This window comes from Anser cygnoides, chromosome 1, assembly GCF_040182565.1.
Source record: "Anser cygnoides isolate HZ-2024a breed goose chromosome 1, Taihu_goose_T2T_genome, whole genome shotgun sequence".
Lineage (NCBI taxonomy): Eukaryota > Metazoa > Chordata > Aves > Anseriformes > Anatidae > Anser > Anser cygnoides.
This window is the reverse complement of record NC_089873.1, coordinates 176,461,295-176,484,335: the sequence shown is the minus strand read 5'-3', so window position 1 is coordinate 176,484,335 and position 23,041 is coordinate 176,461,295. Positions and strand designations below refer to the sequence as shown.

The 23,041-nt window shown below is 38.0% G+C and overlaps 1 long non-coding RNA gene across 2 annotated transcripts in view; it reads right to left on the bottom strand.

The window, feature by feature from the left end:
- Window positions 1-9,476: 9,476 nt before the first annotated feature.
- The window catches only part of LOC106041797 (uncharacterized), a 40,514-nt gene continuing 26,949 nt past the window's right edge, over window positions 9,477-23,041 (bottom strand). For both annotated transcript variants that reach the window (XR_010827568.1, XR_010827567.1), the window contains exon 3: window positions 9,477-10,261. This is a non-coding gene — a long non-coding RNA (uncharacterized lncRNA). The remainder of the gene's footprint in view (window positions 10,262-23,041) is intronic.

Below are 23,041 nucleotides of genomic sequence, written 5' to 3'. Positions count from 1 at the left end.
AAGACCCTCTGGGAGGCTGACAGTACGTAGAAGACATGAGTCTGCTTGCTTTAGAAGTTTCTCTTAACAATGACAAAAAGGATTTAAGACAGCAGGTCTAAAAACATGCACTGTTGGAATCTAAGGGAGAGGAAAGGAAAAATGTGAATCATCATTAGTCATTATAAGGAAATAAAGGTATATGTTCTGAATACAGATGAAGCCCTTGACAAAAGGAATGACAGCTACTGAAAAGACAACAGAGCTCTCAAGCCTCCCTTATAATGATGGCACTACAATTGGGTTTTACATGAAGCATAGCCTGCTTGCGCCTTATTTGTCATTTCTGAATCAGCTAGGGCCTGACACATTACTGCTCCAACTAATAGCTTATCATTGAGCTTACAAAAGGTTAAAGTTCTCTTTATTTATAGATCACAAGAGCAGAGCAGCAGTGAAAGACAGTACTCACTATTCATGTCCATTTCTTGCAATTGTATCCTCAAAATGTGACACCAGCTTTTAGCCAAGGATGTTGTTAGTACTCATTCATTGTGGTGACTGTGCAAAGGTGTGCTGAAAATTTTTTACATAAATTCTTGCTAGAGTGTGCACGAACCCTTACTTCAGATTTCACATGCAAGTTAGACTGTAGGAAATTAGTTCCAAAACCTCATCTCATTGCCAAGTGTAGTGGTCACAAATCGTATTAGGTGGGTCTCACTGCTCTCCACCCCCATCCTGTCTGTTGTCTCTTCCCCTCACTAACTTTTTGCCTTCCCTGATTCCTGTCTTCATGCAGGGATGAAGGATGACTTCTGTCTTCCTCTGGGATCCAGCTCAGCTTGTTCCTCTCTCCAGTCTCTCCAGGAATCACAGTGTCGACTGTCTTTTTCTAGACAAACAAAAAGAACAAGCAGTAATGAAGTTTTTAACACTCTCAAGACAGTGACAGACATTTGTCTCTTGCCAAGAGACTTCAGTGTGAGGGCTGCGCAGAAATTGTGTATGTAATAATCTCTTTTAATTGGATCACAGCATAAGACCAGGAGGAATCATTACATTATTTTGTCTGACATCTCGTATATCACAAACCATCGTAACTTAGACCATCCCACTGCAACCCCTTTATGTTTTACATTAGACTAAAACAGAACTAGCAAGGTAACTGGAAGAAATGAGGAAATGTAGAATACCATACTTCCTTTGGTAGTCTGTTCCACTAGTTAACCGTCCATGAAAATGAGCGTTAAACACAAACACTTATTTCCAGTCTAATTTTTTCTTACTGCAGCATCTTTCCCTTGGTTCTTTTTTTTTTTCCCCACCCCACCCACTTTTTTTTTTTTTTTTTTAACAGGATTAGAAAACCCTTAAGTAGGGTTTCTGGAGTATTCTCATAAATCTAGAACCAAAACACTAGAACCAAATTGCCAAAAACATTCTCATGACTCTTTTCTGTACCAACTCCAATTTTTTAACATCTTCTTCAAAACACATAAACTCAAACTGAATCCCATTCCAGTATCAGACTCCTGAATACAATGTTCAGGAACAGTATAAAGATGATATGAAAAAAGACATTGAGGAAGTATATGTAACAATCTCACTGTGTGTGAGAGAGACAATATGATTTTGTAGTTAAAGTGCAGGATGGGAATTCAAATGTCTGTGATTTAGTTCTCATTGTACTGAAGACTATTATGTAAACTCAGGTAATTATTTTTTCAAAATTTTTTGATTTTGTTACACCAGATGTACTAAACTGCAAGTAGTACTTTCTCAAGGGTGTTGCAACATTTAATTCTTTACACTCTCTAAGTGCTTTGGGTTCCTATCTGAAATCATTATTACTATTAATATTCATGTATCTCACCATATTTTTGTTTAAGTGATATCAATAAAGGTATTCTAGAAATTATGATTCTATCTTTGTGAAGTACTTCTTTGTAATCAGAAATAATATTCAATAAAATTGAAGAGATAGGAGCATTTTTCTGATTTCAAGTCTGAAAATCAAAAGTTTGAAATACAGAAACAACCCTTAAGAAGAGACTTCATTTTCCCCTTTAACAAGGAAGTCCAATATATTTATGCATCTCTACTCATCCAGTATAATTAGTCTATGTACACAAACAGAAATACATATTTATGTACAAAGTTTAATTCTAAGGTTGGAAGGTGTAATAGAGCCTAATTTTATTATACTAGATATTTTTCCTAGAGGTGCATATTGATTTCACACTGTCAAATAAACTGCAAAATACATTATAACAAAACAATTAAAACTGCTGATAATTATTACAATTAACTCACTGCTTCGTACTAATGGAATGTTCAAGCATCCGAGAATTCATGATTATCAGAAACTAATGGATGTTCCGAAGAGAATGTCATTTTCTGTAGCAATTTGTTCTTGGCCAATTTAATGTTCCCTCAAAACAGTTTTCCATTCCCAAATGTCTCATTTGTGGCTTTGCAAAGGAAAGGATCATGACAGTATTGTTTCAGTTCTTATTTTGTCTTCAGAAGACTTTTCATTTTACTGTTATGCCAGGAGCATATAATCCAAAAGAAAAATTAAAATAAAAATAATAAATAAATACATAAATAAAAACTTGAATCATTTTATACATTCATTTTTTAAATATAACTGGAAGATTGTCATTTACAGCAGTGATAAATATGAACTAATACTACTGAAGTGTATACAGTTTGGGCCAAAAGAAGGACACTGAAATTTGGTTCCTTCTTATTTGGCAGCATTTCTGTGTCATGTGTACAACTCTGGTTGCATGAAATCTCTTTATTATAAACCTCTTGATCTGTGTTGTGCTGCTATAACATTTGGGTGTTTTTCCAGTGCCTGACAGTAATGCTGCTCTAGCATTGCAAGAACAAGCATCCAAATGGACTTCAGCAATTCAAATCCAAACAGTGCCTGCAGTAGCCCTTTGATAGAAAGAGCAAGTTGGGAACAGCAAGGGACAATCCCTCCAAGCTTAATTCTGTCCACATGCATTTTTTGCACTTGCAATGCCAGCTGTATGTCAATTAAATGTTGCCCTGAAATGGTATCTTTTCTGCAGGGAGTCATACAGCTGATTTGGCAACCCCTGTATTATGCCACTGTAAAAACTCATGATACAACAATTTAATCTGTAATTTACTTTATGAAATACTGTTATGAACTTTTCAACAGGGAGTACTGTGATCAAGGATGGCATCAATTCTATAGGACACCTGTTTTACAGAACAAAACTTCTCCAGTGACAAATATCTTGGGAAAACACATTTCTGAAAAGCTACAGTGTCTGCAAAAGCATAAGACAATTAAATTCCTTGCTGAGATTTGTATTTCCAGTATCTTAATTTTGTTCTTTGGAGAAATAATGTAGTTAACAGGAACAAGCAAATACTATTAATTATTTCTTCAGCATCACCTGTGTGTTTTTGTGTATTGAACCAACAGGAGAACATGGCTTGTGACATTAGGGTCTTACATTCTTTTACAAATAAGCAATATAATTCAAATAAATGAGCCATCAGAGCCTTGCGAACCTTCCCATAGAAAACACAAGATAGTGAATGAGAAAAAAAGCTTCATATCCGTTCATTAAATATGTTAAAGTTATGATATATAAGATTGTAGACATAAGAGATATGTTTGAAGAATAACAGAGTTTCTGAATTTTTAAATAAAATTCTCAATAAGCTGGAGCAGAATTTCCAAGGATTACTTTAAGACCTTTAATCTTTTTTTAAAGCAGGAAATACATTAGTGCTTTGCTGATTTTTAAAGCAGGAAATGTATCAGTGCTTTGCTGAATCAGGGCCTAAAAGAGCAATCCAGTCACACTCTGGGACAAAAATATCACAGTGTGTAAAATATCCGTAATGTGATTAAAAAGAAAAAGGTCATTTTGAAGCTTAAAAAAAAAAATAAGAGTTGAAGCTTTGAAATGTTTCTACACATAGGGTAAGGAACATACAACTTCACTCAACATTCAACGCCACTAATATGTTCATCTACTAACAGTTTAGCTAATAACACAGCTTGAACAGCTTTGTGTCACTGGGGATAGAGGTAAGGAGCAGGTAAGCACTCCCCCCCCCCCCGGATTTAAATGGCCGAACACCTATTAAATAGAACACCTTACAAAACACCTATTAAATAGATATAGATATCTTCATGCATGACAAATCTAGTGACCTTCTACAACAGGGCTATAGCACTGGTGGGTAGGGGAAGAGCAACTGACATTAACTACCTGGCCTTCTGCAAAGCATTTGACACTGTCCCCCATGTGACAACCTTGTCTCTAAATTGGAGAGACATGAATTGATGGATGGACCACTTGGTGGGTAAGGAATTGGCTGCACTCAGAGAGTTGTGGTCAATGGCTCAATGTCCAAGCGGAAATCAGTGACGAGTGGCATTCCTCAGGAGTTAGTATTGGGACCGGCACTATTTAACATCTTTGTTGGTGACGTGGACAGTGTGACTGAGTGCACCCTCAGCAAGTTTGCCAATGACAATAAGCTGTGTTGTGCAGTTCACAGGTTGGAGGGAAGGGATGCCATCTAGAGGGACCTGGACAGGCTTGAGAGGTGGGCCTGTGCAAACCTCATGAAGTTCAACAAGGCCAAGTGCAAGGTCCTGTACCTGGGCCAGGGCAATCCCAAGTACAAATACCAGCTGGGTGGAAAATGAATTGAGAGCAGCCCTGATGAGAAGGACCTGGGGGTGCTGGTGGAGGAAAAACTGAATATAAGCTGGCAATGTGCACTTGCAGCCCAGAAAGCCAAGCATACCCTGGGCTGCATCAAAAGAAGTGTGGCCAGAAGGTTGTGGGAGGTTCCCCCTCTGCTCTGCTCTCATGAGACCGTACCTGGAATGCTGTGATTAGCTCTGGGGCCCCCAGCACAAGAAGGACAGGAACGTATTGGAAAGAGTCCAGAGGAGAGCCACAAAGATGATCAAGGGGCTTGAACATCTCTCATCTGAAGACAGGCTGAAGGAGTTGCAGTTGTTCAGCCCACAGAAGAGAAGGCTCCAGGGAGACCTTATATCAGCCTTCCAGTACCTGAAGGGGGCCTAATCCCTTCCAACCCAAACCATTCTATGATTCTATATGCAAGTGCAGAGTACATTGCTGAGGGTTGAATGCAAATGCCAGCTATTGATTATTGACCACTGAACATATTTGTGCCTGTGGGAAACAACAGGGAACTGAAAAACAAGTGAGAGAAGTGTTGATAATTCTTTAGACAAAGCACAGGAGCACTAGGTCTACTCTGCATTGAAGTACAATGCAGATGCCACAGCTAACAGATACCAAAGCCAGGCATCCTCATCATGGCATGCTGCTATTATGCATACCTGAAGGAGGAACCAAGTCAAGTATCTCAGCAAGTCTGTGGTGAATATTAAGATTTTAAAGACAGTACTGAATAAGGAAAGATTTGGAAGCAACCGAATTCGCCTGTTGTTGGAGCCTAACTGTGCTCACAGAAAGATGGGCCTCGTTTTATCAAAGTGAGCAGGGTGGGAAGAAATAAACATCTGTCTTTGTCATGAACTTCTCCTCCTAATGGGAAGATTCCATAATATCCAAAACAAGGGTTTGTCCTTTTAAATCGCGTAATATATTTCTGCCAGAAGGCAGGAAGAACACCTAGTAAATTCATGTAACCAAAATGTGTCTCTACATCTGCAATATTCACTTAGAACCCAGTGTGCCAATTGAGATTGCCACTTTTTGTGACACACGTTATGTCTGGCTGTATATTTGTACTGCATTTAGCCAGTGGAACTGTGATTTTGTCTTGAGACTGTCTATACTGTCACAGTACAAAACAAAACAAAAATAATCTATTTCCTCTTAATTTTAAAATGGGAACGTGATGTTAAGTAAAATGCAGGTGAAAATTTGGAAAAGACTATGAAGCTTTTGGAGGACTTTGGAGTACCCAGTGCTAGGATACAAAAGCCCTATTACTTTTGTTTTCTCAAAGTATAAATGTGGGCTAACATCTTTATCAAATATCTGGGAACAGTTGAATTGTACTACAATTTCTAGCACAGTACTCTTCTATGATCTTTTTTTAACTACAGACTGATTCCTCCCACCCCTTTTTCAGACTCCACAGCCAAACTGTCATAAAGAGTTGCTAAGACTGATTCACATTTTAAGAGTACTGTGGATATGTAAAACATGAATTAGTCTTGCTAAGAGAATTAGAATCAGAATGTAAAGAAAAAAGAAAAAAGAAAAAATTACTTTGTCAAGCAGCTGTGATGTTCACTGTAGCTTCAGTATCAAATTCAGCTTTTGGGCTTACTTCTTCACTGAAATTGCATAATGTACAACGCAGCAGACTGAGACCCCACAACGCGCATCTTTCACTGCTGAGTTCAATTAGACATGTCCTAGGTTCACAAGCTTGGCAGGCTCAAACAAGTTATTTCTGTTTTTAAAGCAATCTTTCTTTTTTTTTTTTTTTTTTTTTTTCCTTCAGAAGTAATTTTCCCAAATGTACTCATGAATCAAAGACTGCAAATGTAAAGCATCACATCTCAGTTCTGGCATCTCAGTACCCTTCTCAGACCCAAAGGTCATTATCACATTCAGGGGTCTGAAATGCACATAACACACATTCTAACACTGGCAATGTGACAGAATAAGCCAGGAACTAGCAGATAAAGACATGGGTCATCACAGATCCCTGGAAGAACAGCAGGGGGTATTGAAGGTAAACACACTAACATGTCCCAGCCTAGCTGAATTTCAGCTGAAAAATGAGAAAATGAGTACAAAGATTTTTTGAAGTCTCATCTGAGTCATATGACACCATTAAATGCAGAGAAAACCTTTCTTTCCTAACACCAAGACAGTTGAAATCAGCTTTATTAGATGAGTTTTTAATTCTTCATTGTTCACTGCAGAATACACTTCCCTAAAAAACTTAAAGCTGTTGGCCACTGAAGCTAAAAAGATTGCTAGCTATTGATAACTGCGAAAGACTCTTTAATTTGGGCATTTATGAAGGACACAATAAAACAAAGAAAGACAGCTGAACGACTTCTTACCTCCTGCAGTGAATTTTAAATACCCAGAGAAATAAAAGGTTGTCATCTCTTCAGGCCGTTTATGGTCAGACTTGTAGATTGGCTGAAGTAGTGTGCTGTGAGAGTGTGGGGCTGAGAGAGAGTCAAACTCCTGCTTTTTGCTTCCCTGCTGAACAGAGGCTCAAACAGGTCACAGAGGTGAATCGCACAGAGCTTTTGATGGAGTGTTTAAAACAGGGAAGTATTTTCCATTGTTCACCTCACTTCTGTAGGCATACAGAAAGCGTATTTGTGTTGCCAGTGGGAAAAGACTTGTCTTTTTACCACAAAAGCATTCATCTCCCATTTTTTCCATGACCAAAATACTGACGTTAACTCACCACAGAACAAATGTGATGGATGCAAGAGTAATCAAGCAGTGACTGAATCTGATGAGTGCATTTCACATCTGAGACTAGTTTCCCATTCTCCATCCCAGGCTGAAGTAACTGTGAATTATTTTAATTAATCTGCCATAGAATATCATAGCATAAATGAGTTCAAAAGATTTCGATACAATCCACAGCACATCACAAATATCACCTTCAGCTACAGCCATTTCTGTAGCCTTAAACTGGAGAGACATGCAGATAAGATGACAGGTGTAGCATAAAAGAAAAAAATATAATAGAAATCAATTACAGTCAACTAATTTTTCTTCCTTAAGCAAAATTTTATTATAAAAGAGAAATTAGTACAACAAAAGTGGCTGTAATTTCCTTAATGATTGAAAGATCTACATGTTTTCTCTAAAAACTAAATTTCACTCTTTCAGAGTAAATTATAAATAAATTGTTTAGTTTTTCATGATTGCTATAGTGCATCATATTGGAAACTGTGCCACCTGCACTGAGAAATACATCCAGTAACTCATGTCCCAAACAATCAAATGTAATTAATATGATAGTCACAATTAATATGATGTTTTCTTACCTAAGATGAAGCAGGCAGATGGGGACAAGAGTCTCACATGCATTTGGCACCAAATAATAAGAATCTGCAAAGAGATTTTTTGCTTGACTTGCTGTTTACATATTTGGATAAGTACATTTTATGTGTGAGTAAATTAGAGATCAAGACATGCCATAAAAATTCTAGCATGGTAGTCTCTCTCCTTCAGATGTAAAATATATAATGCATGTAGTCCACCATTATCCTGTCTTAAGAAAGGAGTCACCCATTTCAAGGCATCTAAAAAATGCCATTCTCAGAAATGTAATAGATTACATACTTAGTAATACGAATCCTTTTCAGAGGTCCAATTAAGAAATGAAATAGACAATAAATGTATTTCCTACTTCTTTTTTCTTTTTTCCCCAGTCTAGAAATCTAAGTCCCACAGAGTTTTATTGTGCTAATGGCTATGCTACCAGCGATAGTAAGCATGGACTGCCCCTGCCACCCCTTTCTGAGAACAGCTTTCACAGACTTCTGTACAAATGCTACATCCTCTCTGAGTGCATAATCAGATGTTGTACAGCACCTTTTTTACTTGTCCATATTGGGTTATGTCCTACACTAATAGCTTATATCTGCTGCATGGAGTGGAATCTAAAGCCCAGGGAAAAGTACTTCCACTCCCTGTTCAACTCAGGGAGGTTCCAACAAAAAATGCTGAATCTGTGAGATGTGTTAGCAGTCCTGTCCCTTCCCCAGACAGAACTCTAAATCAGGGCTGTTATTAGGTACTTCCACCTAGGCTAAGAAGCACAGAACCTAATCATCAGTTAGCCTTTGAAAAAGCTAAGTAGAGCTCACACCTAAAACAAGGTCTTTACAAAAAGGAAGAGATTATCTATAGGCCTTTTACAGCACAGCCTTTTGATTCAAGTGTTTACACATAAAATTGGATTCTAGGCCCATTTTGACCCAAGATTAAACCTTCAAACCCTAATGCCAGAACTCTCAGCTCCAGACTACAGCCTAGTGGCAGTACGGAAAAAATGAAAGAGGAAAATACTTTCTATCTTATTTACTGAAACTGAGCCTTTGTGAATCAAGAATTAAGGTGCCAAGACAATAAAAACACGTAAGAGCAGAGTCCAGTGATCCACTACCTTTTCCCAGGGATATTTATGGTCTCTATTCAATGATTAAAATGTAAAGTGTAATGTGTAAAACATACTGGGAGAAAACAACAGTGCCAAGAGCATTGCATTGTCATCATCCAACAGTTGGAAAAATATGAAGAGAGCAGTGAGAGTATAGAGAGAGAAAGAGAGACTGTAAAATATCACTTTAGAATTAGAAAGAGAAATAATTTATACCATTCCACAGGTGGTAAATCTGAGGCAAGATATGGGATGGCTCATTCAATTTTATGCAACAAGTACATGGCTGAGCTAAGACTAGGAGACTCATTCTAGAGACACAAAATCTGGAATGATAAAATGGTTTGGCTGGAAGGCACCTTAAAGATTGTCTAATTCCAACCCCCCTGCCATGGGCAGGGACACCTTCCACTAGACCAGCTTTCTCTAGGGATGGGGCATCCACAACTACTCTGGGCAACCTGGTCCAGTGCCTCACCGTCCTCATAGCAAAGAATTTCTTCCTAGTACCTACTCTAAATCTATCCTCTTTTAGTTTAAAACTGTTAGTCCTTGCCCTAATACTACACTCCCCGACAAGGAGTCCCTCCTGCTTTCCTGCAGGCCCCAGTTAGGTACCAGAAAGCTGCTATAATGTCTCCATGGAGCCTTCTCTTCTCCAGGCTGAATCCAGCTCTCGGAACTTGTCTTCATAGAAAAGGTGCTCTATCCTCGTGGCTTTCCTCTGGACTCTTTCTCATATGACCTTGTCCTTCTTGTGCTGGGGGCCCCAGAGCTGAATGCAGTACTCCACGAGGGGTCTCACAAGAGCAGAGAAGAGGCTACCAGCTAGCCTCAACCAGCTAGCCAGGCTTCTTTTGATGCAGTCCAGGATACAGTTGGCTTTCCGTGATGCAAGCACACATTGCTGGCTCATGTTGAGTTTCACACCCCCAGGTCCTTCTCCTCAGGGCTGCTCTCAGTTCATTCTCCGCCCAACCTGCATTTATGTGGATCTTCTCCATGGTCTTGCCAGGCACAGAGGTGAGACTGTAGTTTTCTGGGTCTTCCTTTTTTCCATTTTTAAAAATCAAGGTAATGTTTCCCCTCTTCCAGTCAGTCGGAACGTCACCAGACTGCCCTAATAATAAGAGAAAAGAGAGAAGAGACAAACCAGTTCCTAAAAAAAAAAAAAAAAAACAAACAAAAAAAAACTTACAACTAGGATGACCAAAAGACAAAGTGATTCTCTGAAAAAAATGGAAATAACATCAGCAAAAAGTAGAAGAATTTTTCCTCTTGAAGACATAAGTAGTGTAAAAATGATTATCAAACAACCTTATTTTGTTTTCTGCTTTTACCTTTCTGGGCCCATCTTATCTCATAAAGTTCAGCCAGTGGAGAAATAATTACTGTATTTTTATGAACAGGTTAATTTTTGAGCTTCCATGTGTGGTGGTTACACTCGGGTGGGCAGCCAAGCTCCACCACAACCACTCTCTCAGTCCCTCTCCTCAGAGAGAAAGTGGGAGAAAATATGATGCAAAGTGCTGAAGGGTTGTGATAAAGACAGGGAGATCGCTCAACCATTATCGTGATGGGCAAAACAGACTCAGAGCAGGGAGACAGTAAAACTTATTGCCTCTTATTAACAAGCTAGAGAAGTGAGAAGCAAAGAAACAAAAAACACCTTCCTCCTCCACCCCCCCTCGCCCCCCCCCCTCGCCCCCCCCCCTCGCCCCCCCCCTTCACCTTCTTCTACCTCCTCCCCCGAGTGGTGCAGGGAGGCGGGGGAATGGGGGCTGCGGTTTGGCTACAGCACTTCGTCTCAGCTGCTCCTTCACGGTCACTCCCTGCCCCTGCTCCACCTGGGGTCCCTCCCACGGGATGCCGTCCTTCCCGAACTGAGCCTGCAGGGGCTGCCCACAGGCTTCAGATCTTCAAGAACTGCTCCCACACGGCTCCGTACCACAGGGTTCATCCCCCAGGAGCAAACTGCTCCAGCACGGGTCCCCCACGGGCGGCAGCTCCCCCCAGACCCCCTGCTCCTGCGTGGGCTCCTCTCCACGGGCTGCAGCTCCGGCCCGGGGCCTGCTCCTGCGGGGGCTCTCCATGGGCCGCAGCCTCCTCCAGGCCACATCCACCTGCTCCACCGGGGGCTCCTCCACGGGCTGCAGCGTGGAGATCTGCTCCGTGTGGGACCCATGGGCTGCAGGGGGACAGCCTGCTCCACCAGGGGCCTCTCCACAGGCCGCAGGGGAACTGCTGCTGCCTGCCTGGAGCACCTCCTGCCCTCCTGCTGCACTGACCTTGGGGTCTGCAGGGCTGGTTCTCACTCCTCTCTCTTCACAAGTTTTTTTTTTCCCCCCTTTCTTAAATCTGCTCTCACAGAGACGCAGACAGCTTTGCTTATTGGCTCGGCTCTGGCCAGCGATGGGCCCCTTATCTAACATGGGGCAGTTTCTGGATTCTTCTCACAGAAGTCACCCCCATGGACCCTGCTACCAAAACCTTGCCACGTAAACCCACTACACGATGATATATGAAAGATACAATCCTTCCTGTAAATTGGGTTCCTGCATATTTTGACTCTTTCATTAGAGAGGGTCTCTATCTCTCCTACAAGTTTTTCTACTTTCCACTGAATAATTAGCATTGAATTAAACCAACAGTCAGAGTGACCCTGCTCTTCGGATAGCTTTGAAATAGAGGACTCAGGACAAGATCTAGTTCTAGATCTTAAGCAATTTATTCTCTTCTTTCATGGACATTTTCTTTGTCTATATAATCATGTTATTTTATTCTAAATGTTACCTTGAGCCATAATAAAATACATTTTATTTGCTGGTGCAGTCTGCCTTGACAGATTGAATAGTGCAGTGGCAGTAATCCTTTTTCTTCACTACTACTTGGCTGTCTTCCTTCAATTACTGTGTCATCTCCAAAGTTTACCAGTGATCATTTCCTGTCTGTTTGTTTTTGTTGTTTGCTGTTTTGTTTTGTTTTGTTTTCCTCCTCAGGTCATTTCTACAAATGGGGAATAGAGTCAGTCTTCTAACAATGGTAGAAATGCAGCTGTTCATACTTATATATACAAGGGGTGACTGTCTACTTCTGATAAATTCATATGAATTCATATTAATTATATTTCCTAATAGGAATTCTGTGATAGTAGAGACTCAGATGAGGCACTGCTATTAAAAACTCTTTATCAAGTGGTTGTAAGTGGTGTAACTTCGGATCAAGTGGTTGTGAGTGACTCAGCAGAAGTGAAGGGGAACCAAATAAAAGCACCTCTGTAATTAAGGTTTAAATTCAAAAGAGAAAACTTGCAAGAGTGGAATTGAATGTGGCAGAGACTTAGAATCTGACTTAGTAATAAGTACAGGAATTTTCTTCAATTTTCATTACAAGCAAAGTAAAGGAAACTTGTAGAAAAGAGCCTCAGATCTAAGGGGATGAATAGTGTCTTTAAAAGTAAGAAAAGCAGTAAGGCTGCAATAAAAAGAAAAGGGTTTAATCAGTAGCAAGAGTTGTGTGTTACAGGTCAATATGTTTAGAGAAAAAGTGAGAACTGCAAAAGCCAAGATAAATTACATCTTGCAAAGGATATTAAAACAAATACTGAAAAGTTCCTTATCCACATAATTAAAAATAGATCAAGGAAAGAGATTAAATATAATCTAGATATGACCCCAAAACTGAATTAATATTTTGCCTCAGTTTTCAGTAAAGTTGAGGGCATTAAGCGTACCAGAAGAGGCAAGCTAGTTTTTAGAAATCAGGGTCTGCAAATGTAAATTACCATAAGTAAGATGCAGAAAAAAATATATATATACATAAAAAAAATTCCCTCTAGATATTCAATGCACTCAAAATGGAGGACAGGATAATCCCTATCAGAAAGATGAAATGATATCTCATCTAATTTTAACTCTTTCAGAGGGGTGTATCTGTTGTTTTCAAGCCAGATAGCACCACCAGAGTTGAGGAAAAAAAAAAAAGTTATTTGTATAATTATCATTATGTACTAATTTAGAACTAATTTGAAGAAAAACATGAGTTAAGATATAAAAGTAAACATAAAATAAGATTTAAAACAAAAACAAAAACAAAAACAAGCTCATTAAAATTATGATAGCCAGGCTAATAGACTAGCTAGATATTCTTTGTAGATGATTTTAAATGACTAGCAGATAAAAGAAATGAAGGAGAAGTGACAGATATGGACTGCAAAAAAGAATTTGATTTAGTAAATTATACTAATAGAAATTAAAGTGAATAGTATAGAGTACAATGTAATGTAATTTGGAATGAATAACAATGCTCTTGCTATCAAACGGGAGTTCCTCAGTTTGAAAGAATGTAAGGGTAAGAACTGCATTCAGTTAGTCACAGGATGACTATAGGCTATGAAGGCGATGCAGCTGCAAAACAGGCAAACTTAGGATGCATTAGACCAAATATTTCTAGGCAAGAATAGAAATCACAAACACCATTGTACAGTATACTAGTAAAGACCTGTGGGTACTATCATGCACAATTTTTGCCATTCATGATAAAAAGTATTCATTCACACTAAAATGGGTACAAATAAGAGTTTGTAGGATCACTGGAATTATGGAGAGTATCTCCTGAGATAAACATCCAGTGTTTTCTCATAACAAAATGAAAGCCAGAGGAGGCTGTGACTATTCCCTTCAAGTGCATCAGGGATAAACACCAGAGAGAGATAAGAAATACTTAAACAAAAGGATGATCTTGGAACAAGTACAAATGCATATTATCTGGCTATGAATACATTTAGTTTGGAAATTAAGAAAAGGTTTCTAACACAGAGGACTCAGTTTGTGGAACTGCTTTTCAATAGGAATGAGGGGGCAAAAACCTAACTTTTTTAAGCAGATATTTTAATGAAAGGTGTCATTAGGACAAAGCTGCCTCTGTCAGCTGAAAGACTTAACCCTTTGATTCTTATACCCCTTGCTCCTAACATCTATTAGTTTAATCTGATGCTTAATGGAATTATATATCTCTTATTAAATGAAAAATCTCTGTTTTGTTAGAAATAAGAATACAATTCCATTTTATTCAGGCAGACATTCACTCTGCAGAAATGGCACTACTGGAACACAAATAACCTAATAATGACACATTATTAAAAAAAAAAAAAAGGCACACACACAAAAGAATACTATGGCAATGACTGAACATATATGGACATAGGAATTATGATAATTTTTGTTCTGACTATGTCTTGTACACTATTTCCCACAAGTTGATATTTATATAGTATATGGAGCATAATAACATCCTTGTAAATAATCTTTTGATTGCCTCATAGCTTTAGATTAGATTTCTGTCCCAATAAATAAATAAATAAATAAATAAATGACACAATCTCTGCTGTGAAGTGTTTGACTCAAGATTAGATTCAAAAGTTTACTAAAGGACCTCGTGTGTAAAAGATGTTATCAAGGCTCAAAAGGCAAAGACTGCTTGCCAGATCTGTTGGCCTTATATTTTCTTCTTAGGAAGAAGGCAAAATATGCCATATGTATCTCATATACTTATACTTTCATATTCCACAGCTGATTTGGTATGTCAAGAGAACTAAAGAAAAATATATTTTTAGAGCATAAGAGTTCAAAAGAGCATTTAACAGCATTTGTCTGAGCAAAAGGGTGACACAGTCAACTGAAGTCCAAATAAAAGCCATGGAACAGAGGGAGCTGCAGTTTAATTACTTGCTCTGAAATACTTCACAAGTGAACATTTTTCATTGACAATCCTTCCTAGGTGCAACTCAAGAAGGAACATTCTGTTAAAATTGACACCTAATGGCCCTTTCATTTTCTGGAATATAAAACTGAATAAAGTGAATATATATATATATATATTATTTTTTCTTTTTTTAAGGTCTTAGGTTCTTGCATCCAAGAGTTTCTAGACACCAAGGGCACACTTGTTTATATTAGGTTATCAACTAGAAATTCAAAAATCTCATTTTGATAAAGTTTTGAAAAGGAAAGACTAGTTAGTGGTTTTGTACAAAGTATTACAAAAAAATTTAGAAGACCAATTGAAGAACCACGGAGACGTTGCGTAATGCTTTGTTTCCAAAAAAAAAAAAAAAAAAAATCAGGCCTACTCACTCATGTTTAGCCACTATACCTTCCATTTCTTCTATAAATGCAGTGTAGTATTTCTGCATTTTCAGATGAGCTATTGGTTTCCAACCAGCATGACACAACCCCACACCTTCAAGCATCTGATTCAAAAACATATTGAAATTCTTAAATATTTTAGGAACAGACATAGATGTGATAAAGAAAAGTCAGTTTGGCACAAAATTTCAGTTTTTCAATGAAAAATGGCTGGTTTGATTGCTATTGTTCGGAATGTTCCTTTATTCAAACCAATTTGTTTATATATGTGAATAAAAAAAGTAATTTATGTCTCTTAAGAAAAGTTCCTACACTTTCTACCTGCTCTGCTGGATTAATCATAGGATGGTGTTTTTTGTTGTTGTTGGTTGGTTGGTTGTTTTTGTAGCAAGGTTTTACTGAAAATTAAATTGATCTACAGAGTTTCTCACAGTAGCAATTTGCCAAGCAAGGATATCATCAGGACCCATATAAATGAATAAAAGCATAATATCAACATTGTTTAGAGACAACATACAGTCTCTAACTCTAAATTAAACAATGAGATTATATGCCTTAATGACATGATTGAAGAACACACCTTCAAATTCTTATTTTGAAAATGGTATGACTAAATTAAATAATTCTACTGTGACATCACCACCCATGTCCTTTTTTATAAACCTTAGTGCTAAATAGCTATTTCAGTGATTCAAATATCTGAATAATTCACTATCCTGACATGATGAACCATTCACAGTGACTTCATGCCTCCTGTTACAAACACTGAAAAAGGTGCTTAAAAATGACAAGGCTTTTTCTTGTTTTATTTGACAGAAGTGATCTCCTTAAGAGGAATATTTTTTCTGAGACTTTATATTCTGTGCTAGTTCTCTGATACCAGAGCTAGGATGTTCTAAAGAGTAACTCAGTGTGAATTGCGGCAGTTTTGAAGAAAAGGACAAAATATCTTAAAAATTAAAAACATTGGGTGTCATTCCCACCAAAATTCCCACCAGAGGCTGTCTGCAGATTGATAAAACTACAAATTACATAAAACTAAACAGTTCACAAATAAACTCCTTTCAATGAGAAGCACTGATTTTTCTTTCTCCTATTCAGCCCAAAATGCAAAATTTCCTATCTATCACAAATCAAATAAGATATGTTTGTAATGTAAAACACGGTAGTCATAGCAGCAGAAGAGTTAGTTGGAATTTTGTCTTTGATTTTGGTGGTGTCAGGACTTAGCCCATGATGACAGTGCTTGGAAGGGAGAGGGGCTGCAGTTAAGTGCAGACAGGTGACTTAATACCATCTTGCAACATACTTGCTATAAAGGATCCTGCCCCAGGCAAGAAAACTCTAATTTTACAAGGTGCCATGAACACAGGTTAGAGACTACTCATGTTCTTTTCAGATATATAATACCGGTGACTTTTCCTTAATTGGAGTAAAGGTCTGATTATCCTCAGAGACACCTCAATGTGTTTCTTCAGATCAGACTTTAATCCCTGTGCTGATCCATCATTTCTTGCTTCTATTTTGCTTGACAAGGCCTTGACCAAAGCCATACTCCAAAATTCTCTAATCAAGAGCATGTAATTTATTACTCACAAACAACTCGGAGACCTCTGCCACCACCAGTGAACCATAGGTCATGGATCTTGGCATCATATTAGAGCTTGATACCAGCCAAAAAAACTCTCAGATCGCTTTTCAGATCAACACATAAGCAGACGCACTACTTAAACTGCGCACACAATATTATCATCTTAAATAAAATCCATCTGATTTTGACTGCATGTTAGCTGAACTGTGGATACAACACAAATGTGGAAACAATGTGCATAAACTCACTGATTGCCTTCAAGGTAAGATTTATGTCTACTTTTCTAGGTAGAAAGTACTCACCCAAGAAGGCAAAGGAGTAATCCCATACTGTAGCTTTCTCTGTCCTTTGCCAGAGCTGGATTCTAACTTCTCCCCTAAAGAGCCCTTTTGGACAAGAACACTACTAGAGGCAGCACAATAACTCTTTAACATAAATGTAACATTTAAGATCACCTTCTGTCTCTGTGCTAGCAATGCTAACTCTGGACTTTCAGTTTTTCCTACTGTTCCACAAAGCTTACTGAAATTCCTCTTTTAAGGAAGTATTCATAAAGAGAAGCTGTAAAATGTGTTTGAATGACCCATTAGCAGGAAGAGAAAAAAAAAAGTTTGAACATAACCCCATCTGTTTTTGAAATGTAGGCTATATGTGGGCTATGTTTGTTGTTATATATGTTTTTGTTTTTGTTTTTTCATTGTTGTTTTAACCAGTAGTTGATGTGATATTTCAAAAGTTCATATATTAGTTTACTTACGGTCATATAAAAGGAACTGGTTTCAAAAGTGAAACTGACCATTCACTATATTACATACAGCTGTTGTTAAGTATTTTCTATAGTAGTTACACTTTCAATCTCATTTGTTACCTTAATTCTATTCCTAATTAAATTGCTGTGAAATTATATGTATGTGGTGCATCTTGAACCTGTATTGCTCAATAAAAATAAGTTGTTTTTAAAAAACCAGTGCATTATATTCATACTATCACTAGAAATCCGTACTGTGTTTATACAGCTTTAGGGCTTCTGATGACTGATAGTCAATGCAACTACAGTATGCATGATGTAAAATCTGAAATGAGTTTTAATGTTCAGGGCTTAATTTCATGAAGTACTACTGCTACAGGGGGAAAAAGTTTACTGGAAGAATGCAAGATTTCTTCATTCTGTGGTTCTGTTGCAGATTATTTCCCTGTCATGATGTATAAAAGAAGGTCATTTCTCAAGGAAAAAAAAATAATGAAGAAGAAGAAGAAAAAGATAAGGTCAAATGATGTTGACCTGATCTCATTTACACAAATTTTACACTTCTACATCAATAAAGCTACTTTGACTGTCACTCTTCATGGATCAGGATTGTGTTTCCCTGTTTTAATGTCACTGTATCTGTGTTGTTTTGTTTTTGTTTTTTTTTTCCTCCTCTTCATTGTTCTCTCTCGCTAATGTCAACTTCATTCTTTTGTCATATTCTGAGGAAGATGCCAAAGGAAAGCATCATTATTGAATACAGAGGTCTTCAGTGACTGAGCTCCCAAACCTGGGAAAATTGAGGCACTGATATTTAAATACAAATTCCTTCATTTGACAAAGGCAATCTGGCAGTCCTTTACCTGCCAGAATAACAACTCCCAGTTTAAAACAAAAATGAGCCTTTTGGATTGCTGGGGGTTAAACCAAGCTGCCAGGAAAGTCAGGGGAGAGGATCTGACTCCCAGATGCCTCTGCTAGAGAAATTAATCCTGGAGTTTAGCATCTGGATTCTTCAACTGCCAAGCTCGCCCCAGTCGTCTGCTTCATCACTGGGCCAGATTAAAAGAGAGTGATGAGCAGGAGCAAGTTCTGCACCATCCGTGACAAGAAAAGAGGAAAAAATAATAATAAAAAAAAAGAAGCAGAAACAAAAAAACTTGAAATCAAGCGTGTCTTGCCATTGCATGTGTATGCTAATGCACTCTGAAACAATGGCCTGCTTTAAAGCTGTGTCAACAAAGCCAGTCAGGTCTGTCGGTTTGCTTCTACAAACAGTATGCTGGTTAAAGGTGGCAAATTTGCGTAGGTTCATCCCATTAGGGTGCCACCTGTCAAGTTTTTCTTTGAGCACACATGTTCATTAAACGTATTTTGTTTCAGGTCGATAGCAGCCCTCATCAAGTATTCCACTCTCACATGCATCCCACACACTCGTGTAATGTGATTTCAAAATACAGATGGGCTCTACCAGATAAACTCAAATCCAGATCTGGACTTAGTTCCCCTTACAAAGTTCAGGCATGTTATATTCTGGGGATTTGAACTAGTCTCATCATAGTTTGGAGTCCATCTGTAAAGTTGGATATGTATTCAGATTTTAAAATCTTCGCTTTTTAATTCATGTCAAGATCTTAATATTTTTATTCATATAAACATAGGGTGCTCAGGAGCGGATTTTACTTTTTGCTTATTGCTACTTCAGGAAGAAAAACTTTGTAAATCCAATTACACCATTTTGGAATCTAACATTTATAAACCTCAGGGGAAAAAAAATAATCCTTTGCTCTTTCTCTTCTCAAAACAAACTTTGAGAGCATCAGTCGTATCATAAGAAAACAAACAAACAAACAAACAAAAAACAGGACAAAACATCACTGATCCTTTTACTATATTGATGACAGAGATGGAGTGGATCAGCAAAGTGAAATAACAAAACCCTCAAAGGACCCTCAAAGATAATGAGTTCCCTGGTGAGGTCTGTCTGATTTAGAGGAAGGAAAAATTTATCCATCTCCATAGTTTTAGTAAGACAGTTGGAGTTTTGTGCTGCAAGCTGGCTCTGTATTTGTTACATCTGAGGAAGATGCTGTCTTTGTAGATGGAAATGCATCTCCTTGAACACGAGAATCTACTGTGGGGAAGAATAATTTACTTGTCCGTTTATAGAGAGGCCAGGGTACATTGAAGTTGGTGATAAGAAAGAATGAACTCTGGGAGAAGTAGTGGGATGAGAAACCTGTAAATGCCATTTGGCTGTTCTTGCTACTGCTGCTGACGTAGCTTTTGCTATGTCAATACATAAGTATACAAAGGAAATTAGAGTGCTGTGATCAGATGAATAGAAGCCCTTCTTTCCCCCATAAAGACCACACAACAGAGCACATTACTTAGTCTTTCGCAATAAAAGTCTTTTCGTAAACATTTCCTGCAAAATATGTTGTCTTGATTACTGGTTTGACAGCAGCATTGTGTCATGACCAGACTGTATCCAAAATACCCCCTCAGTGTTAGGCGTCAGCTGATGTGTGTAAACACAAACACAAACGAAAAGCAGAAATCTGCTCCTACGATTACTTCAGACAACAACAACAACAACAAAACAGAAAAAAAAGATAGATGTGTATATATATATATACCTTTTTTTTTTTTTTTCAGTTTGTGCCTTACTCTGTGAAGAATGGTTTGGGTAACACAGCTGAGACTTTCAAAAGCTTCCAGTGCTGCTAAGTGACAGTTTTTAAGATGACATAATTTAAAGAAAAACTATTTTAAAGAGCACTGAGGTAAAGCTGTTTTAAAAATACAGTTTTAATTTTCTTAAGTAGGAAAATAGAAGATCTGTGTTATCCAAAAAACTACTCACTTTGAAAACACTGGACTACGCTCCTGAATCTTATCACTTACATATAGCATAGGTAGAGTTTATTATATTCGCTATTGCTATAATGGAAATGCATGTGATTAAAAATATTTGGGCTAACAAAAAGAAATGTTTCTACATACAGAAAAAATGATTTTTGCAGTAATAAAATCTTACAGAGTAGAATTTTCTCCACCTATAGAGATTCCTCTTTCAGAATCTTTTAATTTTTCAGAAAATTCTTCTTCTCAGATTCTTGGGGGGAAAAAAAAAATATATATATATATATATATATATTTTCCAGTCCTCTTTCACCAATGAAAATGTAAGAAAATTTATCCATTATTTTCATTATCTATATATATTTTTTTTGTCATTGAACAAATGAACAGAAGTAAAGCAAATGAGAATTAACTAATTTGTACATAAATGCAAAATGTTCTAACAAAAAGTATATTTATGTTATGTATTTGTCATGTGAACATAACGATATTTGTAAATAATTGAAGTAGTTGGGGCTAAGAGAGGAAGTTCTCCTTTACTCCTTGTTATGCTAGTTTTACTGTGGACCAGAAGTAAAAAATCTTCCTGCTCCAGAAGATTTGGCCTTTTCTCAAAAACGAAGCTGAACAAACTCTACTGGAATAAATATCTGAATAACACACTGAGGCAGGCAGAGAAACACATAGGAAATGGGGAATTTTAAATGCAAATGAAGCCCAGCAACTTATGAGAGAAATAAGGAACTTTCTCATAGCAGAGATAAATGAGAGGGATCAAGATTTTATTGAAATTGTTCAGTTTAAAAGTTGCTTGGTGAAAAGCAAGATAAACTTTTTTCCTAGATTGACTTCATTTCTGATTTTTGTTTGTTTGTTTGTTATACTTATGAAAAAACACAGTTTAAGGATTCAAAGATATAAAGATTGATCTTGGTATCTTTCAGTATTCTTTCTGTAAGAAAGGAAAGGAACAGTTCCACTCTATGGCCTACAATGCTTTTATAAGCTCCTTAAAGCAAGCACAAAAGAAACTGACATAATTTAGGCTATTTGACTGTAGAATGGAAAATAGTACAGAAATTATCTACCGAAGAAAGAAAATCTCTACTCTTTCATGATGATGTTAAAACTAGACTTGATAATATGGGACACCTAGATTATTCAAAGTAAATGGAACAAACTACAGCTGGTGCTAATTCTAGAATTTTAATTGAAAAATCTTAAGTATGGATTAATATTGTTGAATCATGTAATTTAAATCAAGCTTCGAAATTTATTAGCTGATGAGATATGTTTAAGAGCTGGCAGAAAAGCTCTCAGAATAAAACCTGTTTCCTAATCAACTCAGAAACACATATTCTATCAAGCAGATGAGTCAAACTGTAATTTAATAAATTCAAAGGCACAAACTGGAGATTACGAATTGCACTTTTGAAACGGGGGGACGTTGTCTAAATCCACAAAATATTGCATGGATTATCTATTCTATACTAGTTCCTTTTCATTGTAACCCAGTTTACTGAACCCTAGATGTAACTACCTGTTCTGAAGAAAAAGTCTTCATATAGACTTCTATTAGAAAAGACTGTGTAATGTTCTTTGCTGTGCGATCTTTCAGGGGTAAAGTAGGGTATCTGCTAATTTGAGGACTAGACTGAAATGATTATCTAACTTAGATACATTGTAGCATTTCATTTTTAGGTCTGGTACACAAAACAAAATTGAAATCTCAGTTTATCGCATGTAATTTGTGTGCAGGGCATGAGCATCCCAGAAGGTTAATAAAATGAAAAGGGAAAATAAAAGAAAATAAAAGAAAATAAGAAAAGAAAAGGGAAAGGAAAGGAAAGGGAAAGGAAAGGGAAAGGAAAGGGAAAGGAAAGGGAAAGGAAAGGGAAAGGAAAGGGAAAGGAAAGGGAAAGGAAAGGGGGAAGGAAGGGAAAGGGAAGGAAAGGGAAAGGAAGGGGGAAGGGAAGGGAAGGGAAGGAAGGGAAGGGAAGGGAAGGGAAGGGGAAGGGAAGGGAAGGGAAGGGAAGGGAAGGGAAGGGAAGGGAAGGGAAGGGAAGGGAAGGGAAAGGGAAGGGAAGGGAAGGGAAGGGAAGGGAAGGGAAGGGAAGGGAAGGGAAGGGAAGGGAAGGGAAGGGAAGGGAAGGGAAGGGAAGGGAAGGGAAGGGAAGGGAAGGAAGGGAAGGGAAGGGGGAAGGGAAGGGAAGGGAAGGGAAGGGAAGGGAAAGGGAAGGGAAAGGGAAGGGAAAGGGAAAGGAAGGGAAGGGAAGGGAAGGGAAGGGAAGGAAGGGAAGGGAAGGGAAGGGAAGGGAAGGGAAGGGAAGGGAAGGGAAGGGAAGGGAAGGGAAGGGAAGGGAAGGGAAGGGAAGGAAGGGAAGGGAAGGGAAGGGAAGGAAGGGAAGGGAAGGGAAGGGAAGGAAGGGAAGGGAAGGGAAGGGAAGGGAAGGGAAGGGAAGGGAAGGGAAGGGAAGGGAAGGGAAGGGAAGGGAAGGGAAGGGAAGGGAAGGGAAGGGAAGGGAAGGGAAGGGAAGGGAAGGGAAGGGA